The sequence below is a fragment of the Macrobrachium nipponense genome, chromosome 26 (assembly GCF_015104395.2).
Source record: "Macrobrachium nipponense isolate FS-2020 chromosome 26, ASM1510439v2, whole genome shotgun sequence".
Classification (NCBI taxonomy): Eukaryota; Metazoa; Arthropoda; class Malacostraca; order Decapoda; family Palaemonidae; genus Macrobrachium; species Macrobrachium nipponense.
Window position 1 is genome coordinate 73613619 of NC_087215.1, and position 13882 is coordinate 73627500.

The window sequence follows — 13882 nt, forward strand, 5'->3', positions numbered from 1 at the left end:
AAATAGCTAGAAAATATTTCAGAGACTTCTAGGAGCTTCACAATCAGCACAAATAGCTAGAAAATATTTCAGAGACTTCTAGGAGTTTCACAATCAGCACAAATAGCTAGAAAATATTTCAGAGACTTATAGGAGCTTCACAAACAGTATAAATAGCTGAAAAATATTTCAGTCTTATAGAAGCCTTACAAATAGCTTAAATAGCTGAAAGCCATATCAGAAAAAATCCAGGAGATCAAAGTATAACAGAGAGAAGCTCGACTTTACAACGGGGAAAATGGAGAACGGAGAGAAAGACGGAGAGAGAGAGAAAAAAAAAAGGCTATCATACGAAGGAATTTGACCTCATCGCCAGCATGCGCTGGATCACGCGCCGATACAGTATGTCTGACCATTAAGAACCGCAAATAGTATCCGTCACTTGATTGTAAAAGGCTTCGAGGAAATTTGTTTTCCTACCGCGGACGCCCAACGTAACACTGACCCCAGATTACACTTCTTTTTTTTTCATATATTCTTTTTTTGGAGCTTAGTGAAGCGATGTTACCCCAGGTGATGTTTTCGCTCGCAAGGCGGACTGGGTGACACAGGCAATTGTATTTCATCGTGCTTTTGCGAAAGAACTATACGTGCTTGGATTCCTGCCGGGTGAAAAACGTCATGCTAGCGAGCAAATGGACGGACTTCCCCCTCTAGCGAGAGAGAGAGAGAGAGAGAGAGAGAGAGAGAGAGAGATAGAGAGAGAGAGAGAGAGAGAGAGCTTTTGTGTGTAGGTCTGTAAATGTGTAAGCAGAAAGGATATTGCAAATGTGCGCTTGAAGGAGTCTGTAAAAGAGAAGTTTGTATGTATGCTGGTGTGTGTGTGTGTGTGAGGGTTTGACTGAACGAGAGAGATAGAGAGAGAGAGAGAGCTTCAGACAAAAATCTAAATAAGCCTACGCAATGAAAGTAGGAACAGATCGACGAGATGAAAGTAGGAACATGTCCATGCGATGAAAGTAAGCACAGTTGTATGTGATGAAAATAAGAATAGGTCTATGTGATGAAAGATGGAACAGGTCTATGTAATGAAAGTAGGAATAGACCTATGCGATGAATGTAGGAACAGATCTATGTGATGAAAGTAGGAATAGACTAAGTGATGAAAGTAGGAACAGACCTAATAAATTAAAGTAGGAACAGGTCTATGCGATGAAAGTAGGAACAGACCTAATCAATGAAAGTAGGAACAAGTCTAAGTGATGAAAGTAGGAATAGACCTACATGATGAAAGTAGGAACAGGTCTATGCGATGAAAGTATGAGCCTGCCACGGCCTAGAGGATGAGAACTGCATAGACGGAGAGCGATAATGACTCAGCGGAATGTAGTAGATCGCCGACTTGGAGTGATTATGACTCAGTAGCGGAGTTGAATCGGGGGGAGTGGGGGGCGAAGCTATATTAGAAATCGGACAACCGAGGAAAAACGAGGAAAAGCGAATCAATTGCATAGACTGGACGCGGGTAAGGCCGGCATGGCAAGGCACACATTTGAGGATTTACGCAGATCACGTGTCTTCGACAGGTTATTGGGGATACCCAACGCTGTTTTAAACATAAACATAAACTGACGCAAGTTAAAAAATGCGTCGAGGTTTTATTCGGGGCAATCGAGTTTTCTGTGTGAGCCGCGGCCCGTGAAGCTTTCAAGCCAAGGCCCAGTGGTGGTCTGTACTATAACGTTGCCAGACGCATGATCACGCTAAATAAGATAAAAACAAAAACACTGAAGATAAAGGGTTGCAATTTGGTATGTTTGATGATTGGAGGGAGGAGGATCAACATATCAATTTGCAGTCCTCTAGACTCAGTAGTTTTTCACTCTGAGGGCGAACAGAAAAAGTGCGGACGGAAAAAAGTGCCGGCGGACGTACAAAACCATCTCATAGTTTTCTTTAACGGAAAACTAAAAAAAAAAATCATTTATGTCAATATGTCATCCAGTTTGAAAAAAAAAAAAAAACTTTCTCAACCACAGGTAAAACTGTGTTCATAAGAGCAGTGACTAAAATCTGCGCCATGCCTCCTTCACTTGTTCTTCCATTTGCGAAGGAAAAACAGTATAACCCAGGAAATGAACGTGTCCTGGAACTGCAAGAGGCCTTAAAATCAAAGCAATGATACCCTTTACACACCGCTTACTTCAATGAAAAAAAAGCCGTTGGAATGGGCAGCTAATATCTGGATAAAACAGCCAGTATCAAACGCGTAACTTGACGATTGATCCTTTTTTTTTTTCAAGCAAACCGCAATGAACAAAATATCATCTGGGAGCGTCACGGAAGTTGCGAATTCCCACGTGAAAATTCTCGCCAGTTAAAAGCAGTCAAATTCGTTTCGTTACGCATGGAGAGATGAATTGGAAAACAACAGCCTCATTAGCATCGGCAATTAGGTCAGCGTCACAGGTATTCGGCGATTCGCTCCGATATCTTCCACTGGAGAATAAAATCGTAGAAAAAATACTGCGAGGTTGTTGTCTGACGTTCAGGCGGCCTGGTTCGGGCAAACTCAGTTCCCCACTTACAACCTTTCGATTCTGGGCCTAATGAGGTCTAATGACGACGTACTGCTGCTTGCATCAGGTTACTAATGTCTGTTGTTATGTTAACCTAATGACTCCACTCCTCTCCTCTTCTTCCTTTTCTTTTCGCTTACTCGGGGAGTAAGCCTACAATCTACTTTGTTGCTGCTGCTGGGGGAGTAGGAGAAGTCTATAGAAAAGCCTAAAAACGTCTGAGAAAGGTGTTTCGCGTTCGTTGAGTTAAAGATACAGGAATTTCAGGATAGGATATTTATGATTTATTTATTAGAATGAAAATATAAACACTAAAAAAATGTACATGTTGAACAGTACAAAACAATTAATTCTAATATGGCGTATTTATTTTAATTTTCGCTCTCTTTGACCACAGATTTTAGCACGCGTCCCGAGTAAGCTGGAGGTCGGAGCATGCCTTGTTTATAAAAACCCAGGAATTAACTCTGGCTCACCACCCCTCTTTTATCCAAACTTGAGACCGGCAGAAGATGCCAACTCTAGGACCCTCAAGCCAGATTTTGTCCCTCGCTCGGGGGAGGTTAAGTCTAGAGTCCTCAGAAACAAGGTCAGTGGACAATCTATAGAACCTCGCTCAGGAATCGGAGACAACCACCAAACCTACCTAACCACGATCCAAAATTAACCTCTGGGCAGTGCTGTCCTGAGTCACTGAAATAACGACCCTTGAAACTGAAAGAGCAGACCAGAAACTATCCCGTGGTTGAAATAACAATTGAGCAAACTTTCGAAGGAAAAAACGTAGTAGATGGAATAAGAATAGCACCTACATTTTGTGCATGTGTTTCATTCTTCCATATATCTAAAAATGTACATATTTTCACACACAAACGCACTCACACACACACACACACACACACACACACACACACACATATATATATATATATATATATATATATATATATATATATATATATATATATATATATATATATGCACATGTATGGGACATCAAAATCACTTCATATCTTGCATCTGGATCTAAAGCCTTGTAGTGACAAATGTATCCACAATATTGTGAGGAACAGTATATAGCAAAAAATTATAAATATATAATATAATATATATATATATATATATATATATATATATATATAGATATATGATATGTTATAGATATAGGTATATAGATATTTTTTATCAGCACAATTACTCAAACTAATACGTTCAATTTTTTGGTAACCGGCATCAGCAATTATCTTGTTTCACTAAAGAGATTAAAACTCAATATGCAAACCCATTTATAAACTAAATAAAATATATAGTTCCCGAGTCATCACTTGCAATTTGGAACACTCTATACGTCCCTGGATTTTCACTTGAACCATTTTTTTGTTCTTTTTTTAACGCATGTAAAGTTGAGCTGTGAATCTGTCTATCAGGTGACTTGCGGTCATTTTCTATTAAAACATTCATAATCAAGTCTAGTTTCCGTTCAGTACAAATGCAAAAATCAAAATGACTTCATTTTACGACCGAACAAATGACCTACAGTAATCTCGTTGCGAACAATTACCGTAAAATCTTGCGGCGACCAGTGACGGCAGTGGAAAACAAATAAAACAAAAAACAAAAGTACTTCCTTGTCGCAATCAGGAAATGGCTGTCATTCTAATGTAAACAATTCCTTCGTAATGTAGGTCCATTGGTGGAAAAAACACTGAGAAAAAAATGAGAGAAAAAATAAAAAACTTCCACTTTATGACCAGCCATTCAGCCTTACCTACATCGCCCCGGTACCTCACCTGGTCATGACAGCTTCGTAATGACACAAACCTTCTGGCAACGGAAGGGAGGAGGGAGGGAGGGAGGGAGGGAGGGAGGGAGGGTAGGGAGGGAAAGGAGGGAGGGAAAGGAGGGAGGGAAAGGGGGCGAGAGACTCACCTGGGGAATGTGAATGCGAGTGTAATTCATTCACCACAAGAAGAAGAAGAAGGAGTAGTAACAGATTACGTGGGCAACGTGGCCTGTTGGTAGCGAGTGACCTGGCTATATCGTCGAGGGCCCATTCCAGTATGGGTCAGGCGTGAGTCTTCGACGTTTCTTGCTCAGAGAAAGAGAGAGAGAACCAGCGTAACAGCCCCAACCCAAATTCCGACCGGAAGTGGCTCGCTCGATATAAGCTCTGGTTGGACTAACTAAAGCATCTCCGGCAGTCGCCTGTACGCATTAAGAATATGGGCTCCAAGACTATTATTATTATTATTGTTATTATTATTATTATTATTATTATTATTATATTATTATTATTATTATTATTATTATTATTATTATTATAAAGAATTTACCTAAAGAATATTATTATTATTATTATTATTATTATTATTATTATTATTATTATTATTATTATTATTATTATTATTATTACAAAGAATTGACCCAAAGAATATGGTTATTATTAGGTTATTATTATTATTATTATTATTATTATTATTATTATTATTATTATTATTATTATTATTATTATTATTATTATAAAGAACTTGCGCAAAAAATATTATTATTATTATTATTATTATTATTATTATTATTATTATTATTATTATTATTATTATTATTATTATTATTATTATTATAAAGAACTGGCTCAAAAAATATTATTATTATTATTATTATTATTATTATTATTATTATTATTATTATTATTATTATTATTATTATTATTACTATAAAGAATTGACCTAAAGAATATTATTATTATGGTTATTCTAAGCCCTCATTCCGCGGTAAAGTAGACTATGGCAGTTGACGTTTTCCTACGTTATTTTACTTACTGAACAAAAATTTAAATTAATATTTATTCGGACGACTATATTAATTAACCCCCAGGGGTCAGTACTAAACACGAAGAAATACATTGGACGGCCCAATCCCTAGTGGTTGTCGTATCCACGGTTTTCGTTCCTTGCAGTCCGTGCGGAACGATTCTTTAGAATTACCCTGCAAGAAACGTAACCGCGAATACGACAACCACTAGGGATTGGGGCGTCCAATGTATTTCGCCGTGTTTAGTACTGACCCCTGGGTGGGGGTTAATTACGTCGTCCGAATAAATATTACTTTAAATTCTTGTTCAGTAAGTAATATAACGGAGGAAAACGTCAACTGCCATAGTCTACTTTACCGCGGAATGAGGGCTTAGAATTACCATTATTATTATTATTATTATTATTATTATTATTATTATTATTATTATTATTATTATTATTATTATTATTATTAATTGACCTAAATAATATTATTATTTCTTTTTGTCTTTTCTTTTCTTTTTTTTTGCTCTATCACAGCCCTCTAATTCGACTGGGTGGTATTTATAGTGTGGGGTTCCGGGTTGCATTCCTGCCTCCTTAGGAGTCCATCACTTTTCTTACTATGTGCGCCGTTTCTAGGATCACAACTCTTATGCATGAGTCCTGGAGCTACTTCAGCCTCTAGTTTTTCTAGATTCCTTTTCAGGGATCTTGGGATCGTGCCTAGTGTTCCTATGATTATGGGTACAATTTCCACTGGCATATCCCATATCCTTCTTTATTCTTTATTTTCAGGGTCTTGATACTTATCCATTTTTTCCCCTTCTTTGCTCTTCAACTCTGGTGTCCCATGGTATTGCGACATCAATGAGTGATACTTTCTTCTTGATTTTGTCAATCAACGTCACGTCTGGTCTATTTGCACGTATCACCCTATCTGTTCTGATACCATAGTCCCAGAGGATCTTTGCCTGATCATTTTCTATCACTCCTTCAGGTTGGTGTTCTTACCACTTATTACTGCAAGGTAGCTGGTGTTTCTTGCACAGGCTCCAGTGGAGGGCTTTTGCTACTGAATCATGCCTCTTTTTATACTGGTTCTGTGCAAGTGCCGGACATTCGCTTGCTATGTGGTTTATGGTTTCATTTTTCGTATTATTATTATTATTATTATTATTATTATTATTATTATTATTATTATTATTATTATTATTATTATTATTATTATTATTATTATTATTATTATTATTATTATTATGATTATTATGAAGAAGAAGATGACCTAAAGAATATTATTATTATTATTATTATTATTATTATTATTATTACTCAGAAGACAAACCCTATTCATATGGAACAAGCCCACCAAAAGGGCCACTGACTTGAAATTCTCTAAGCTTCCGAAGAATATTATGGTGTTCATTTTTAAGAAGTTACAGAAGGTAATGGGAAACACAGAAAGAGGAGATCACGTATTACGCAAGAAAAAATAAATGAACAAATTAATAAACAATTGGATAAAAATGTAAGTAAATTATTTCAAAACAAGAATGGCTCTAAAGGTCGTAATGCATTGCATCTTCGCTTGATCCCCTGAGGTTAGAGTTGCACAATACGGCTCGGATAACCAGATTTCATCATGGATAACAGCAGGACCCTGTTATCCAGGACCCTCTCAGTGGGTCCTGGATAACAGTGATGAGGTTTCGTTGTGAGTCTCACTGAAAGCCTTGAAAATACCCCACACTGCAGCAGTAACTGATCGTGAAACAGAGCCAGTGATTTTGCATCGCCCTGCGGGAACCCTCGACATCTGAGCGTCATGCCACGAAATCTAACCATAAGACGGCCCTCACCTGGTTTTGGTAAAAAGGTCTATTATTTTGTCAATACGGGAAACCGCCCAAGGTGCAAAAAAGCATCCGAGTGCAAGCCTGGAGGTCAGGGCCAGTTATTTCCCAATATGGCGGACGGGGTCGTAGGTAAACAAAGAGTGGACGGTGGTCAGGAGCTTTACCTTGGTGGTCAGTGTCTAACTGTTGTTTCTCAAGTTACTCTTGGGAATGTTCGACTTCGTATACCTAAGTATTCAGAGCAACATTGATTTCTGCCGTCATACGACAAATGCTGTATAGGCTTTCTTGGTGTGGGTTCGGATTTAAAAAAGAAAAAAAATCGAAGATAACTGAATACCTAGGCAATTTTTATTCCAGTATTACTGTCCTTGGCTAGTGATTATTAGATTACTTATTCTTTATTATTAAATTATTATTATTATTATTATTATTATTATTATTATTATTATTATTATTATTATTATTATTATTATTATTATTATTATTATTATTATTATTATCATCATCATTATTATTATTAGTATATTATTATTATTATTATTATTATTATTATTATTAATTATTATTTTATTTTTAATTATTATTTATATTATTATATTAATTATATTATTATTATTATTATTAGAATTATTTAAAATCTATATATATATCACTAAAACTTATTAAAAATGTATATTAATTAATTAAATTATTATTATTATTATTATTATTATATTTTTAAATATATATATATATATATATATATATATATATATATATATATATCTTATATTTCTATATTATATATATATGTGTGTGTGTGTGTGTGTTATATATGTATATATATATATATATATATATATATATATATATATATATATATATATATATATATATATTCCAAAACGACCTCCCTTCACAGGTGGTCATTATGAGATTACCTTCACAATTCTTTATATGTACTGAGAAAAAAAATTTTACTTTTTTTTTAAAGATAACAACTGTCATATTATCCCGGGGGTCACAAACCAAGCATGAAAAAAATCATTTCTATATCCAAAAACAAATCATTTCTATTTTCCAAGGGAATCAGATATATATATTTATGATTTAAAGTGTATAAAACAATAAAAATTTACTTCACATTTTTAAAAATATGTATAAAGTAAGTAGACAGGTTTAGAGGGCTTGCACACACAAAAACACAGACAGACACTGCCCCAAAACTCAAGCATTATTCTGCTTGATGCTTATAAACAGGAAAGTCGCCAGTCCCCTTAGTCTTCTACGGACTCTTGTTTTATATATATACTTTTTTTTCAGGATATTCAGGCCATCCTTTCTAAGTAGGCTTTCTCATAAGGGCATAAGCCCACGGAAAGGAACAGCCCCTTTCTCACCACCTCTTCCATTATGGAAGACCCTGAGGACAAGAACCTCATGGAAGACCCTAAGGACAAGAACCTCATGGAAGACAATGAAGACAGAAACCTCATGGAAGACAATGAGGACAGGAACCTCATGGAAGACCCTGTGGACAGGAGCCTCATGGAGGACCCTAACAACGGGAACCTCAGAAAGATACTGAGAACAGGAACCTCACGGAAGACCCTGAGGATAGGAACCGCATAGACGACCCTGAGGACAGGAACCTCATGGAAGACCCTTGAGGGACAAGGACACCTCATGGAAGACCTGAGGACAAGGAAACTCCCATTGAGGAACCCTGAGGACGGAAGCCCTCATGGAAGACCTGAGGACAGGAAACCTCCCTGAGGACCCTGAGGACAAGGAACTCCATGGAGACATGGAAGGACAGGAACCTCATAACGACCCTGAGGACAGGAAACCTCATTGAAGGACCCTGAGGCCAGAACAATCATGGAAGGAACCCTGCGGACAGGGAACCTCAGGGAAGAACCCTGAGGGACCAGGAACCTATAGACGACCCTTGAGGGACAGAAACCTCTGGAAGACCCTGAGGACAGAAACCTCATGGAAGACCCTGAGGACAGGAACCTCATGGAAGACCCTGAGGACAGGAACCTCATGGAAGACCCTGAGGACAGGAACCTCATAGAAGACCCTGAGGACAGAAACCTCATGGAAGACCCTGAGGACAGGAACCTCATGGAAGACCCAGAGGACAGGAACCTCATGGAAGACCCTGAGGACAGGAACCTCATGGAAGACCCAGAGGACAGGAACCTCATGGAAGACCCATGAAGGACGAGGAACCTCATGGAAGACCCAGAGGACAGGAACCTCATAGAAGACCCTGAGGGGAAGGAACCTCCATGGAAGAACCATGAGGTCAGGAACCTCATAGAAGACCCTGAGGACAGGAACCTCATAGAAGACCCTGAGGACAGGAACCTCATAGAAGACCCTGAGGACAGGAACCTCATGGAAGACCCTGAGAACGGGAACCTCATAGAATACCCTGAAGACAGGAACTTCATGGAAGACCCTGAAGACAGGAACCTCATGGAAGACCCTGAGGACAGGAACTCCACGAATTAATCCAGATGACTGGAATCCCACGGAAAGAAATATAAACCTCGCGAACAGAAACCTCCCTCGACGAGGTTCAGCTGGAACAGGGAGGGAAGAATATCATACTTCCAGTCAGAGGCCAAGAAACGGGACGCCTCGACCGCAACTATTTCATTCACCGTCTCGGCTTTACCTGCGATGGCCGGATGGCTCAGCCTTCGCTCAGCACGCAGTCAGTGCGAGCGGAGGGTCACATGCTTACGCCTAAGCGTTCGACAGAAGAAAAAAAAAACACCTTTACAATGAGCGATTGTTGTTTCATGAACGAGTTTTCTAACGTATGGACGGGTGTGTTTTTGTCTAAGAGGAGTGGAAGGGTGGGTGTTTGCGTCAGTGCTGGTAGGCGGTTTAAGGAGACAGAGAATAAACTGTACATGTGTAACTAGCAAGCGAAAACGTTCATGACTGTTTCTAACATGATACTGAGGCAACAACGACTTATCCATTCGGCCATCAAGACAGATGTTATTTGATGTCTACTCTGTCGCACTAATTTCTCTCAAATTCTGTTCTTAGAATTGAAATCCTCCCACCCCCACCATGATAGCCGAGCGCTAATTTTGTAACGCGAGGCAATCTGATATTTTTTTTTTCCAATGATCCACGCGTGGCTTCTTAATCTTACAAATACCTTAGATATCGACTTCCCTTTATCATGAGAGTAACTTACAACCAGGGATATATATATATATATATATATATATATATATATATATATATATATATATATATATATATATATATATTATATATATTATATATATATATATAATTTAAAGTATATGGCATTTATCTCCTCTTTTTACCTGCTTTTTGACCCCATCATTTCCAAAACTTCTGTGTGTGTGTGTGAGAGAGAGAGAGAGAGAGAGAGAGAGAGAGAGAGAGAGAGAGAGAGAATGCTTTCCCCTAATCAAAGAACCTATGTCAATTTGAGGACTCCACGGGGAATCACACTTTCTCCTTCTCATCCTGATAGAAGCCGAAACCACAGCGAGGCCATGACGTACTTCTTAGGCATGCCGAAGGGATACTGCTGCCTCCCTCCCCGTTTGAACCCTTCTTGAGCACCGAGTGGTAGGTATAGTAGGCCGCTCAGCGACTGTTTCAGCTACGAGCCGCGACCTCTCCTCCTCAGGGTTTTCTCTCATGGAGGATTTTCTCTCATGAATCATTCATTCCGATTACGCATGGACTATGGCGCGGGCGTATGAGCGGGTTTGGTCCGTGTGAAATTGAGTAGACCGAGTCGTTTTTCATTTCCTTTTCGGAAGGTACTTTTCGTCAAGGTCTATTGACTGATATTTTCGCTTACTCGGTGAATAATCCTACAAATTACTTTGTTGCTGTTGTTGTTGTTCTTGTTGGGGAGGGGGGTAGGAAAGGTTTATGGAAAAGCCTAAAAAGGTCTGAAAAAGGTGTTTCGCGCCGAGTTAAAGATTAGGAATTTCAGGATAGGATATTAATGATTTATTTATTAGAATAAAAACGTTAAAAAATAAATATATAATGTGCATGTTAAACAGTACAGAACAATTATTTCTAATAAAATATAATGTATTCATTTTAATTTTCGTTGGTTAAACAACGTGTTATTTGACCGTAGATTTTAGCATGTGTCCCAAGTAAGCTGAAGGTCGGATCATGCCTTTTTCTATTATTTGAAGCCCTTGTCTGCTATTTCGATTAGCTAGACGGCATGATTAAAGTTAAGAATTATCTCCTTTCTTTACGATACGCTTTTCAATTGCGTAGTTAACTATCATGAAAACTATGACATGGCATGGAAAGTACATATTTGAATAAAAAAAACTGAAGAATTTGATTAAGAAATTTAACTCGATAATATAGAAAAGAGAATTACGACAAACTCGAGCCTTGAATAAATTTTTTTTCTAACTAACAATTCATTTTCTGTTTGAGAGCCTATAAAAACAGAGTTTTGAGAATATATTAAAAAAATAAAAACAGGGATTTGAGAATCTATTAACAACAAGTATAAAAACAGGGCTTTGAGAATCTATTAACAAAAATATATAAAAGCAGGGCTTTTTGATTCTATTACAAATATAAAACAAGGGTCTTGAGAATCTATTAACAAAATATTTTTTTAAAAAGGGTTTTGAGAATCTATTAGCAAAAAAATATAAATACTGGGTTTTCTGAATCTATTAAAATTATAAAAACAGCGTTTTGAGAATCTATTGACCAAAAATATAAAAACTGGGATTTGAGCATCTATTGACAAAAATATAAAAACAGGGTTTTGAGAATCTATTAAAATTTAAAAACAGGGTTTTGAGAATCTATTACAATTTAAAAACAGGGTTTTGAGAATCTATTAAAGAAATATAAAACCTTGGTTTTAAGAATCTATTAAAATTATTAAAACAGGGTTTTGAGAATCTGTTGACAAAAAAATATATAAATAGGGTTTTGAGAATCTGTTAAAAAATATAAAAACAGGGTTTTGAGAATCTATTAAAAAATATATAAAAACAGGGTTTTGAGAATCTATTGAAATTATAAAAACAGGGTTTTGAGAATCTGTTAACAAAAATATAAAAACAGGGTTTTGAGAATCTGTTAAAAATATATAAAAAACTGGTGTTTTGAGAATCTATTAAAATGATAAAAACAGGGTTTTGAGAATCTGTTAACGAAAAACATAAGACGGGGTTTTGAGAATCTGTTTAAAAAATATAGAAACAGGGCTTTGGGAATCTATTAAAATTAAAAACCAGGGTTTAGAGAATCTATCAAAATTATAAAAACAGGGTTTTGAGAATCTATTAAAATTATAAAAACACGGTTTTGAGAATCTGTTAAAAAATATAAAAATAGGGTTTTGAGAATCTGAAAAAATATAAAAACAGTGTTTTGCAAATCTATTAAAATATATAAAAACAGGGTTTTGAGAATCTATTAAAAATATATAAAAGCAGGGTTTTGAGAATCTTTTGAAATTATAAAAACTTGGTTTTGAGAATCTATGAAAAGATTTGAAAACAGGTTTTTGAGAATCTGTTAAAAATATATGTAATAACAGGGTTTTGAGAATCTGTTAACAAGAAATATAAAAACAGGGTTTTGAGAATCTACTAAAAATATAAAAAAAGTGTTTTAAGAATTTATCAACAAAAAAAAACAAAAGTCAAATGACAGCATAAAACAATTAGATAATCGTATCAAAACCTTAGAACCAATCATAACTGGATAGGGCAAAGAAATAAGTCTGAGGATTTGAGTTAATACTCACAATACACAGTCATGGCCCCCTTCGCTGTTGAAAGAAAACAAGGACTTGATGCCAACTGTTCAGTAAGATTGTTTTTCGACCATAGTTATCTGAAACACAAAATAATATTCGTTTTACAGCATTAATCGGTGTAAATCAACTTACGGTAAAGTCTTAATTATATTAATTCAGTGGCCATGAATTCAAAATCCACACGATTCAACAATTTTTTGACAACTGATGTTGTACCAGAAATACCTAAAGCTTAAATATATCTTGTTCAGTCTCCAGAACTCTATTTAAAAGTCACACAAATCATCAGACACTGCAAAATCCAATCATTCGCAATAGAAATAAATAAACATGAAAATATATAGCAATCACCAAAAGCAAATACTTAAAATTGAAAAAAAAAACGAAAAGGAACTTTATAAGATGCAGGAAAAAGCAGAAATGATTAAATCGGAATGTAACTTAAACTAAGGTCTTCATCAGGACGTTGGTGGGAACGAACTGGATGAATACTGGGTTGAGATCGGTTTTTATTATTATTATTATTATTATTATTATTATTATTATTATTATTATTATTATTATTATTATTATTGCTGTTGTTGTTCAAAAGGTGAATCCTATGGAACAAGTCCACCGACAAGGGCCACTGACTTGAAATTCAAGGTTCCAAAAAATATTATGGTGTTCATTTGAAAGAAGTAACAGAAGGTAATAAGAAATACAGAAAAGAAAGATCAGTTGTTGGAAATAAAAATGCAAGTAGATCTAAAATACAATAGGAATCGTATTAGGTTAGTAATGAATTGTATTTTCGCCTGAACTTTTAAAGTTCCAATTGCACGACATCCTCATGAAGGCAGTTCCACAGTCCAACAGTGTGAGGAA

General features: G+C 36.1%; 1 protein-coding gene across 1 annotated transcript in view; it reads right to left on the minus strand.

Moving 5' to 3' along the window:
• The window catches only part of LOC135200425 (uncharacterized), a 148221-nt gene extending 135143 nt beyond the window's left edge, over positions 1-13078 (minus strand). The window contains exon 1 of the mRNA XM_064229060.1: positions 13004-13078. The gene's annotated coding sequence lies outside the window, so the exon portion shown is untranslated. The remainder of the gene's footprint in view (positions 1-13003) is intronic.
• Positions 13079-13882: the final 804 nt, after the last annotated feature.